This window comes from Nerophis ophidion, linkage group LG09, assembly GCF_033978795.1.
Source record: "Nerophis ophidion isolate RoL-2023_Sa linkage group LG09, RoL_Noph_v1.0, whole genome shotgun sequence".
NCBI classification, from domain to species: Eukaryota; Metazoa; Chordata; class Actinopteri; order Syngnathiformes; family Syngnathidae; genus Nerophis; species Nerophis ophidion.
In genome coordinates this window covers 20,362,518-20,373,230 of record NC_084619.1, presented here as the reverse complement: position 1 = coordinate 20,373,230, position 10,713 = coordinate 20,362,518, and positions in this window count along the sequence as shown.

The window sequence follows — 10,713 nt, the reverse complement described above, 5'->3', positions numbered from 1 at the left end:
AACAGTATCAATATCAGTTATAATTTCATCATAGCAGTGATTAAAAATCCCTCATTGACATTACCATTAGACATTTATCTATAAAAAAAAAAGAACGATAGTGTCATAGTGGCTTACACTTGCATCGCATCTCATAAGCTTGACAACACACTGTGTCCAATATTTTCACAAAGATATAACAAGTCATATTTTTGGTTCGTTTAATAGTTAAAACAAATTGACATTATTGCAATCGGTTGATAAAACATTGTCCTTTACAAATATAAAAGCTTTTTTAAAAAAAATCTACTTCTCCGCTAGCATATCAGCAGACTGGGGTAGATTCTGCTGTAATCCTGTGTATTGAATAAATACAGAACCTTTTGAATCGGAAAAATCGTTTTTTAATCGAGAATCGCGTTGAATCGAAAAAATCGATAAATAATCTAATTGCGACCCCAAGAATCGATATTGAATCGAATCGTGGGACTCCCAAAGATTGGCAGCCCTAGTTCTGTGTATTTGATAGCAGTCTGGCACATTTTGCATATAGCGTTTATTTTTATTAAGGTGTTTCTCTTGTAAACCTAAATGTTTCGGCTAAGCCATGCTTGGCTCGTAGCAAGCCTGCGCCGATAATCGATCAACTCAAATGAGTGATACATGAAAAAAATAGATAATGATGGATAACTTTCAGGGTGAAATAAAGTTTCCTTTGCACATGGCTCTCAGGTTTATTCAATAGCAGAATTGAACAGGGTGAAACCTCTCGTCAGCCATCCACAATCTTTGTTTGTTTCTGCTGCCGTTTGTTTGTGGTGTGGGCATCTGTGGCTGCAGGGTCTGGTGCGGGGATTGGCTGATGTTGTGGTTTGTGGCAGCGCGTGCAGATGTTGGTTGTCGGGCCTGGCAGACTTGTCGGCTTCATTCCCGTTTTTTGTCGTGTTGGTTGGCTTGTCGGGTGTCGGCCCGGGCCTGCCCTCGCCGTTCCTCTTACCCTTCCTCTCGCCGTTCCTCTCGCCCAGTGTCATGTCATCGTCTGAGTGCGGCCTTGTCGAGGGTTGTCAGTGATCTCTTTTTTTTTGTCTCTTCCTCTTTCTTCAGGGGGAGGATCCGCCAACTGTTCCATCTCCATGGTTGGGGTCCCTGCAGGTGGGGTGGGTGGCTGCCTTGTCCCCGTGCTGGGCGGTCCTGCGGCGGACAACCTGGGTAAGGGCGGCCTGCGGCAGGCCCCACAGTGTTCTCCTGGGAAGGGCTCGTGGGGGCCCGGTTGCTGGTGGGAAAGGTGGTCTTTCCGTCCAGCTATGGGGAGTCTCTGGGCCCCTCAGGGCGGGGCATCCAACCTTTCTGCCCGTGTGGAGTGTGGTCTCTCGCTGGCTTGGGGGCTGGCTGTCCCCTGCTTCTCCCGTGCCTTGTCCTCTGCTGGGCGCATCTGTCTGGCCTGCTGCTGGCCTTGCCGGGCGGCACAGTGGTCTCGGCTGTAGGGTTGCTGTCGCTGGCCGGCCTGACTGCTTGGGGCCTGTGGTCCCTTTTTGCCTGGGCACCGCACCTGCTGTTTTTGGTCAGGCTTTCTGGGTGGCTGGGGCTGTACTTTAGCTCCCGCACACATTGGGAGAGAAATATATTGTACATACAAATACACAAACATTATTCATAATTTACCCTTCAGGGATTATTAATGAAGTATTTCTGATTCTGATTCTGACATTTATACATCATTACATACATTTATTTATACATAAATACACACACACATTGGTACTTACCCACATGCATAGGTACATATGTTCCTACATACCTACACAAATACAGTACATTCATACTCACTGTACATACATCCACAACCTCTGTACAAACATACACAATAGGGGGAGTAATTATGATATTTAACCAATTTTATTGTTCCTTCTTAGATAATGGAGACACTGTTATGAACTTGAGATAAACCAAACCCCACTGCTTTCCTAATGTAAGAACCCTGCAGGATTTCCATGTCAAGAAGAATATATACAGTTTTATTATTTCAAAGCTCATATTTTCTCTGCCGTAGTATTCTTAATCAGGGTTTACCAAACCTTCATTAGCTCTCATCTGCGCAAGTGTGCTCAAGGGACCCATTCTCTCAAAGAGACAGTAACCTGCATTTCTCGCAGAATAGAAATATGATACAAAGCAAATATTGTATCATTACTTTATATACTTATTGCTATAAATGTAACAGTTTTTGGTTTTTGTTGCCATCAATGGAATATTGGTGAACGTAATTGACAAAAATATGTTGGAAGTTATGAAGAATAGACTTTTAAGGTGATTCAATTTCAGATTGTTCTGCCTTGACGACGTTTTGCCCTCAACCTCATTCTAGTTTATAGATTTTAGAAACGTAAAGAATGGCCAGCCTTTGCCTGAGGAAACTGTGGACCTCCATTTGTAGCGGGGCCCATCTCTTGACCCTAAGTCCCGGCACCATCCCTCCTGGGGGCCCCTAGAGTCCTGCTGACCCACCTCCATAGTCTGTTCCTCCATCTTTGTCCACAGCGACGCTGCACAAAACAAACTATAGCTGCAGGCAACCTCTGACTTTCTATGCAGTTTGCCGGGTGTAACATGTAGCGCAGACAAGCCCCCTCGTCCGCCCCTCAGAGAGGAGGCTGTGTCAGGGTTGACTGATTTAACAGCTGCTGGGTAATACACAGAGAGTCATTTTTTAAAATCTAATTGATCGCTCCATTTGCACCTCTGCTCTAAGCTGCGTGTCTGCGTGGCTGAACAACAGATGTTGCCTGTCTCCAAAGGCAACAAAAAAGGAGAAGTAGAACAAGGGAGACTTCATTGCGTACACTCTCGTTAATCTGCGTGTCACAAACGGCTTGTTAAAAATCTCACATCACTTTGATGACGGCTGTTGTATTACACATCATGCTCCCATGTTTACTACATAATTGTATTTCAAGTTCAAAGTACTGTAATGCCCGCGGTGGTGAAGGAGTCACACAGACGAGGATGCGCCGTTCAATCGCTTTATTAACAAGCGGTAACTTCTTGTAGTACCAAAAATAATGCACACACATACACGAGCTGCTGTTAGCCACAACTCACGCTCACACACACTGACCTTTTCCCGCCACTCACCCGCGCATGCGCATTCACCACACTCTTAAAGACACAGTACACCAATACAAATATCACAGATATTACACTGCCTCCCCCTTTATGAAGCCCCTCGCCCCGAGGGGTCAACCACAAAATCCCTGAACCTTGGCGGTCTACGCCTATGTCTCTGTGGCCGGCCCTGTTCTAACTCAGGTCCATCAACACGTGGCGCTGGCGGCTGAACAGGAACAACAATAGTGGAATATGGGGAACTTTGATCCACTAACTGTCCAGTGCCATCTGGTGAGGCAGGTGCCGCCTCAAACTGGGGAACTTCTCTACCCCTGTAGGGTGCCAAACGGTCTCTATGCAAAACAACCTTTCGGCCCTTAGGGGTCACTGCAATTCTATATATTACTTCTCCCACCCTCTCTAGCACCCTACACGGACCGTCCCAATGACTGTCCAACTTGGGGCAACGTCCTTTTTTTCTTTTTGGCGTGTACACCCAGACCAGTTCGCCAGGCCTAAAGTCCCGGCCCTTGCTCCGCACGTCATGGTTCCTCTTTTGCCTTAAACCAGCCTTCTCCAACTGGTCTCGCGCAAAGGAATGTGCTGCGTCCATCCGATCTTGCAACTTCCGAGCATATTCCAGTCCCGGTTGATCCTTGGTGCTGCCTGGTGGTCTCCCAAACGCCAACTCAGCAGGTGTGCGGATCTCCCGACCCAACATCAGCAGGGCAGGGGTGCAGCTTGTGGAACTTTGAACCGCGGAGCGGTATGCCATCAGCACTAGAGGAATATGACGGTCCCAATCATGCTGATGGTTGGCGGTGAGGATTGCCAGCTGCTGCTGCATGGTGCGGTTAAACCGCTCTACCAGTCCATCACTTTGCGGATGCAAAGGAGTCGTGCGTGTCTTTTGCATGTCCAGTCTTTCACACAGGGCAGCAAAAACTCTGGATTCAAAATTCCTGCCTTGGTCGCTGTGAAGGATATCTGCAGTTCCGAAGCGACTGAACATGCCCTCCAGCAAGGCATCAGCCACGGTCTCTGCTTCTTGGTCCGGCAGCGCGTACGCCTCCGGCCACTTGGTGAAGTAATCCATTGCGCAAAGCACATACTTGTTTCCTTTGTCTGTTATGGGAAAAGGGCCCATAATGTCCACAGCTACCCTCTCCATGGGTGCTCCAACCCCTTGCTGCTGAAGTGGTGCGTGTGACCGGTCCTGGGGTCCCTTGTAAGCCGCGCACTCATCACAGCGCCGACAAAAGTCCTCCACGTCCCGCCGGTGCTGACCCCAGTAGAACCCTTGGCGCAGCCGGCGGAGCGTTTTTGAGCTGCCAAAATGCCCTGAGCCCATGCCCCCATGACACGCCTTCAGCACTGTGTCCCTCAGAGTCTTAGGCACCACCACTTGCCATCTCTCCTCCCCGATGGCCGGCTGCAGTACACCGTCACTGATGCGCAGCACAGCAAATTTACTCCACAAGCCCTTGGTGCCGACTGACAGTCCCAACACGCCTTCCCAGGGTGGTCTCCTGCCACTCTGGACCCAATGCCGCACTGGTTCGAGATCGCTGTCCTCTGCCTGCCTGGTCGCCCATTCTGCGGCGTCCACAGTCTCCAAAGTGCAGCATGAAGGCCCTTCAGCTGTCTCATCTCCGCGCAGCTCTTTCTCTCTGGCGTCGCGCCGGTCACAGTAGCTACAGCCCTCAATAGCACACGGCCGCCGAGAGAGAGCGTCTGCATTGGCGTGCTGCGCCCCGGCCCGATGACACACACTAAAGTGGAAAGACTGCAGCTCCTCCAGCCACCTGACCCTCTGGTTCTCGAAATGACATTAGCCATTGTAGTGCTGCATGGTCCGTTCTGATGGTGAAGGACACGCCGCACAAGTAGTACTTGAAATGGCGTACAGCTAACACAACAGCTAACAGTTCACGTCTGGTCACACAGTACCGCCGCTCACTCTTGTTGAAGGTGCGGCTGAAGTAAGCCACCACCCGCTCACCTTCTGGACCCACCTGCGACAGCACTGCGCCCATACCAACATTACTGGCATCTGTATCCAGCACAAAAGGCATAGCTGGATCTGGAGTGGTGAGGACAGGAGCATTCATGAGGGCCTCCTTGAGACTAGAAAATGCCTCCTGGCAGTCTGGCGTCCACACGAACATCTGATTGTTCTGGAGAAGGTTAAACAACGGTGCGCCACTGCAAGAAAATCCCTTCACGAACCGCCGATAATATGAGGCAAGTCCCAAGAAGCTTTTTAGCTGCTTCTGGTCCTTCGGAATTGGCCAGTCTCTTATAGCTCTGATCTTCTCCTCCAGTGTGCTGATGCCCCTTCCGTCCACCTTGTGGCCCAGAAACTCCACCTCACGCCGCATGAAATGGCACTTCTCTGGGTGTAGTTTTAGTCCAGCTGCAGCAATCCTTCCCAGCACCAGCCTCAAGGAATCAAGGGCTGACTGAAAGGACCGTCCATGGACGAGGACATCGTCCAAATAGACCAAGCACTCTTGCCTGGGGATGTTAGCGAGCACTGTGTCCATCAGTCGCTCAAATGTCCCTGGTGCGTTGCAAAGTCCAAAGCTCATGACCTTGAATTGCCAGTGGCCCCTGGTGGTGCAGAACGCTGTCTTCTGCCGTGACTCAGGGGTGAGTGGGACCTGCCAGTACCCACTGCGCAGGTCGAGCGACGAGAACCATGAGGACCCTGCCACCAGGTCCAACGTCTCATCGACTCGCGGGAGTGGGTAACAATCTTTTTTTGTCACCTTATTCAGCGGCCTGTAGTCAACACAGAACCGCGGCCTTGTGCTGTTCTTCCTGGGAACCATGACCACGCCAGACGCCCACGGACTGTCAGAGGGTTCTATGATCCCCGCCTCTAGCATGGCGTGGACCTCCCTATCAGCTGCTTCCTGCCTGATCATGGGGAGGCGACGGGGGCGCACCTTGACTGGCCGCGCATCCCCAGTGTCGATGTGGTGTTCGACCAGATGGGTGAGACCCACCTCATTTTCATTGAGGGCGAAAATGTCCTTAAAGTCCCACAGTACATGCCACAGTCGCTCGCGCTGCTCTCCTTCGAGGCCGACGCAGTTCTTTTCCCAGATGAAGCGGACCGCTACCGTCCGGTCCTCCCCTTGCTGTTGTTGGTTACGCGCTGCTGTTGGGAGTGGCCTGGATGACGCCGCTTCCCGCTTTGGGCTTGATTCTTCAGGGCGAGCGGACTCTGCCCCCATTACCGATGGCTGCTGCGTGGTGGGTGATGTCCTCTTGGCTGCGAGCTCCCCTATTGCCTCCTCTCTCTCTATGGAGGGCCTGACAGTCCCTTCCCAGGTTGTCGGACTGGCGACTGCGGTGTTGACGGACACAGCCACAGTTCGTTCAGTAGGAGCGGTCAGCTTTACTCGCTGGCCACTTGGCAGAATGAGCACAGCAGACCCCATGTCTATAACACACCTCGTGGCTTTTAAAAAGTCTCGACCAAGTATACATGGGTCGCTCACATCCGCCACCCAAGCGGAAAATGTTGCTGACAAGCCTCCGATTATGAACATAAAAGTTGCTTTGCCTTTCATCTGGGCAACTTCCCCAGTCACTGTCTTTAATCTGGTGAGACTTGGTTCTACAACGGTTCCAGCTGGAACAACGTCCGGTCTCACAATTGTGGCTGAAGATCCAGTATCCACCAGGGCTGTGAAGGCTACATTCCCAATCTGCACGCACACATGACATGGGTCCCCCACTTCTGTCCAGCCCACAGTCACAACAGTCTCATCACTTGAGGGCTGGTGCTCCCGGTAACTGGCTAAAGGAGTCCGTGTCGTCCGGGCTACACGGACCCTCTCCCGTTTCCCTGCTGGCCCTTCCTGTTTGGACAGCGCCGCAGCAGGTGGCCAAGTTGTCCACACCCCCAGCAGACAGCGATGGACATTCGTCTGTCCTTCTTTTCCTCATACTGGGTTGAGCGGGTCTGTAGCGCACATACAAGTTCCTCCACCCACGCCGGTCTTTGCTCTGCACCCTGCGTAAATGACGCAGCCGAAACTGGGCGGAAAGATGTCTCAGGTGCCGCCCCAGTGGCGATCTCACTCTCCATGGCGAGTTCAAGTGCATCTGCCAGGGCAGTAGGGTGGGCAAGCTGGACGCGCAAGCGCAATTCATCCGGTTTGAGAGCTTGGATGAATTGATCACGTATCAGTTCATTTTGGATTGCGTCCGGCATTCCGATATACGCACGCCGACCCAGCCTCTCGATCCCATGAGCAAGGCACCGAAGCGACTCACCGGGCAGCCTGTCACGGTGCTTGAACTCACAGCGCAAAGAGTCTCTCAAGTCAAACTCTCCAAAACGCCTTTGCAGCGCAGCAACCAGCGCACTGTAATCAAGTCTTTCTCCCGGGTTCAGCAGGAGCAAACAGGACGCAGCTTCTTCAGTCAGTGACAAAGCCAACTGTATTGCTCTCACCTCATCAGTCCAGCCTGCTTTATTAGCCACAAGCTCAAACTGGATTTTATAAGCCTCCCAGCTTCCTTTCCCTGAAAACTTCAGTGTTCTCAATGCTTCACACACAAGCTCATGGGCGCCGCCATGTTTGTTTACATTCGGCGGCGGCGGCGGCGCATGCGCTCCTGCGTCATGACGCCGCTCCGTCATGGGGACACTGTTGTCCATGTGGCGCGAAACGCCGGCTTCATGGCGTCCGTGCTCGACGCAGGATGCGTCCGGCATGTCAATCGCACACTCTCCAGTTCCTTTCTCTACCTTCACTCGAGCGCTGAGGTCGGCGAACATCCTCTATCCATAGGCAGCGGGTTCAAACCGAAAAACTTCTGACACCAATGTAATGCCCGCGGTGGTGAAGGAGTCACACAGACGAGGATGCGCCGTTCAATCGCTTTATTAACAAGCGGTAACTTCTTGTAGTACCAAAAATAATGCACACACATACACGAGCTGCTGTTAGCCACAACTCACGCTCACACACACTGACCTTTTCCCGCCACTCACCCGCGCATGCGCATTCACCACACTCTTAAAGACACAGTACACCAATACAAATATCACAGATATTACACTACACTGGCCAGAATTAAAGAGTGTAGACCATCTAGATATTGTCACTTCAAAGTTCACGGGTCAAACTATACCTGCATTAACAGCACATGCAATGTTCAATTATTACCATCCAAGTGTAAAATTACAAAACCCAAAACCAGTGAAGTTGGCACGTTGTCCATCCATCCATTTTCTACCGCTTATTCCCTTTCGGGGTCGCGGGGGGCGCTGGCGCCTATCTCAGCTACAATCGAGCGGAAGGCAGGGTACACCCTGGACAAGTCGCCACCTCATCACAGGGCCAACACAGATAGACAGACAACATTCACACTCACATTCACACACTAGGGCCAATTTAGTGTTGCCAATCAACCTATCCCCAGGTGCATGTCTTTGGAGGTGGGAGGAAGCCGGAGTACCCGGAGGGAACCCACGCATTCACGGGGAGAACATGCAAACTCCACACAGAAAGATCCCGAGCCTGGATTTGAACCCAGGACTGCAGGACCTTCGTATAGTGAGGCAGACGCACTAACCCCTCTGCCACCGTGAAGCCCGTTGCCACGTTGTGTAAATCGTAAATAAAAAAAATACAATGATTTGCAAATGCTTTTCAACCTATATTCAATTGAATGGACTGCAAAGACAAGATACTTAAGGTTCGAACTGAAAAACTTTATTTTTGGCAAATATTAGCTCAATTGGAATTTGATGCCTGCAACATGTTTCAAAAAAGCTGGCACAAGTGGCAAAAAAGACTGAGAAAGTTGAGGAAAACTCATCAAACACTTATTTGGAACATGTCACTGGCTAACAGGGAACAGGTGGGTGCCATGATTGGGTATAAAAGCAGCGTCCATAAAATGCTCAGTCATTCATAAACAAGGATGGTGCGAGGGTCAACACTTTGTGAACAAATGCGTGAGCAAATTGTCCAACAGTTTAAGAACAACATTTCTCAACCAGCTATTGCAAGGAATTTAGGGATTTCACCATCTATGGTCCATATTATCATCAAAAGGTTCAGAGAATCTGGAGAAATCACTGCAAGTAAGCGATGATATTACGGACCTTCGATCCTTCAGGTGGTATTCCATCAAAAAGCGACATCAGTGTGTAAAGGATATGACCACATGGGCTTCGGAACCATTCAGAAAAAATAAGTAGTAGATAGTAGTCGTTGCTCTTCTTTATTTATTGTGTGCTATTGTATGTAATACATTAAATTCAGGAACTAGTTTCAATATTATGTTGATATTCTTGAATTAAATTGAAAAAAAAAAAATAGCTATCGACCAATCCGACTCATGGATGAGCTTATCAAAATCGGCAGCATAAAACCTGAAAGGACCAAACAAATCTAATATGCATCAATCCCTTTTAGATAACTGTTTAAAAATGTTTATTGATTTATTGATCCCGGAAAGGACAGGCAGACTTACTCAGTGGCCTAGTGGGTAGAGTGTCCGCCCTGAGATCGGTAGGTTGTGAGTTGAAACCCCGGCCGAGTCATACCAAAGACTATAAAAATGGGACCCATTACCTCCCTGCTTGGCACTCAGCATCAAGGGTTGGAATTGGGGGTTTAATCATCATAAATGATTCCCGGGCGCGGCGCTGCTGCTGCCCACTGCTCCCCTCACCTCCCAGGTGGTGAACAAGGGAATGGGTCAAATGCAGAGGACAAATTGCTTGCCGTGGAGTTTACATTTACGGTAGCACAATTATCCCCGAACGGGCTAACATCACGACTAACGTCTTACACGTCCGATTCGCCCAGCGACTCTGTCGGAGTATCAGCGCTGGGGTCCAGTGCACCACAGTTTTCTATTGTCGCTCAGTCCTACGGCGCAGTGCTTCTCAAGCTACCGGACCACTCGTCTCCTCGGCCCGGACTGTTTACAGCGGCGCTCAGGGAGTGAGGGAGCGAGAAAGAGAGCGAGAGATTAAGAGCGAGAGAGCAAGATTGAGAGAGCGAGCAGGCGGGCGAGCGATGGATGGAGGGAGAGAGGAAGAGCGCGTGCGGGTCTAGTGGAACAGCGGCAAAACGTTTCTCTGCTTGCATCACGCAATTGATGTCAATGTTCGGCCCTCGAGAGCCATATACCACACTGTGATTGGTAGATTCCTTCAGCTCCGCACACAACGCTGTTGAGCCCCATTCATACAAAACACGCGGGCCGCACTAACATTAAACTTTCATATTAAGGTGGTGGCCGCAAAATATTTGAAACCTCTGCATTAGGGTGATCAACATTTCCTCTTGTGTACCTCCATCAGGAAGAATTCTTAATGGATCATCGCTGAATAGAGTTAGGTTTAAAGCATTATCATTTCCCAAATGTTGAAATTTCATAGTCACTTTTTCAGATTTCAGTTTACAGACTAACTGTGGAGAGGCGAAGCCGACGGGCCGACAGCAGGATAGGACAAATCATGGTCCTACCCAAGATGGCGGCCAGGAGGCCGAGTATGCAGCGGAACGGAGAGGCGGGTCGCGCCTGGAGTGCCGCTGCAGCAATCCGAGTCAGGTGCATAAATCACACACCTGCTTTCAATCCCTGCAT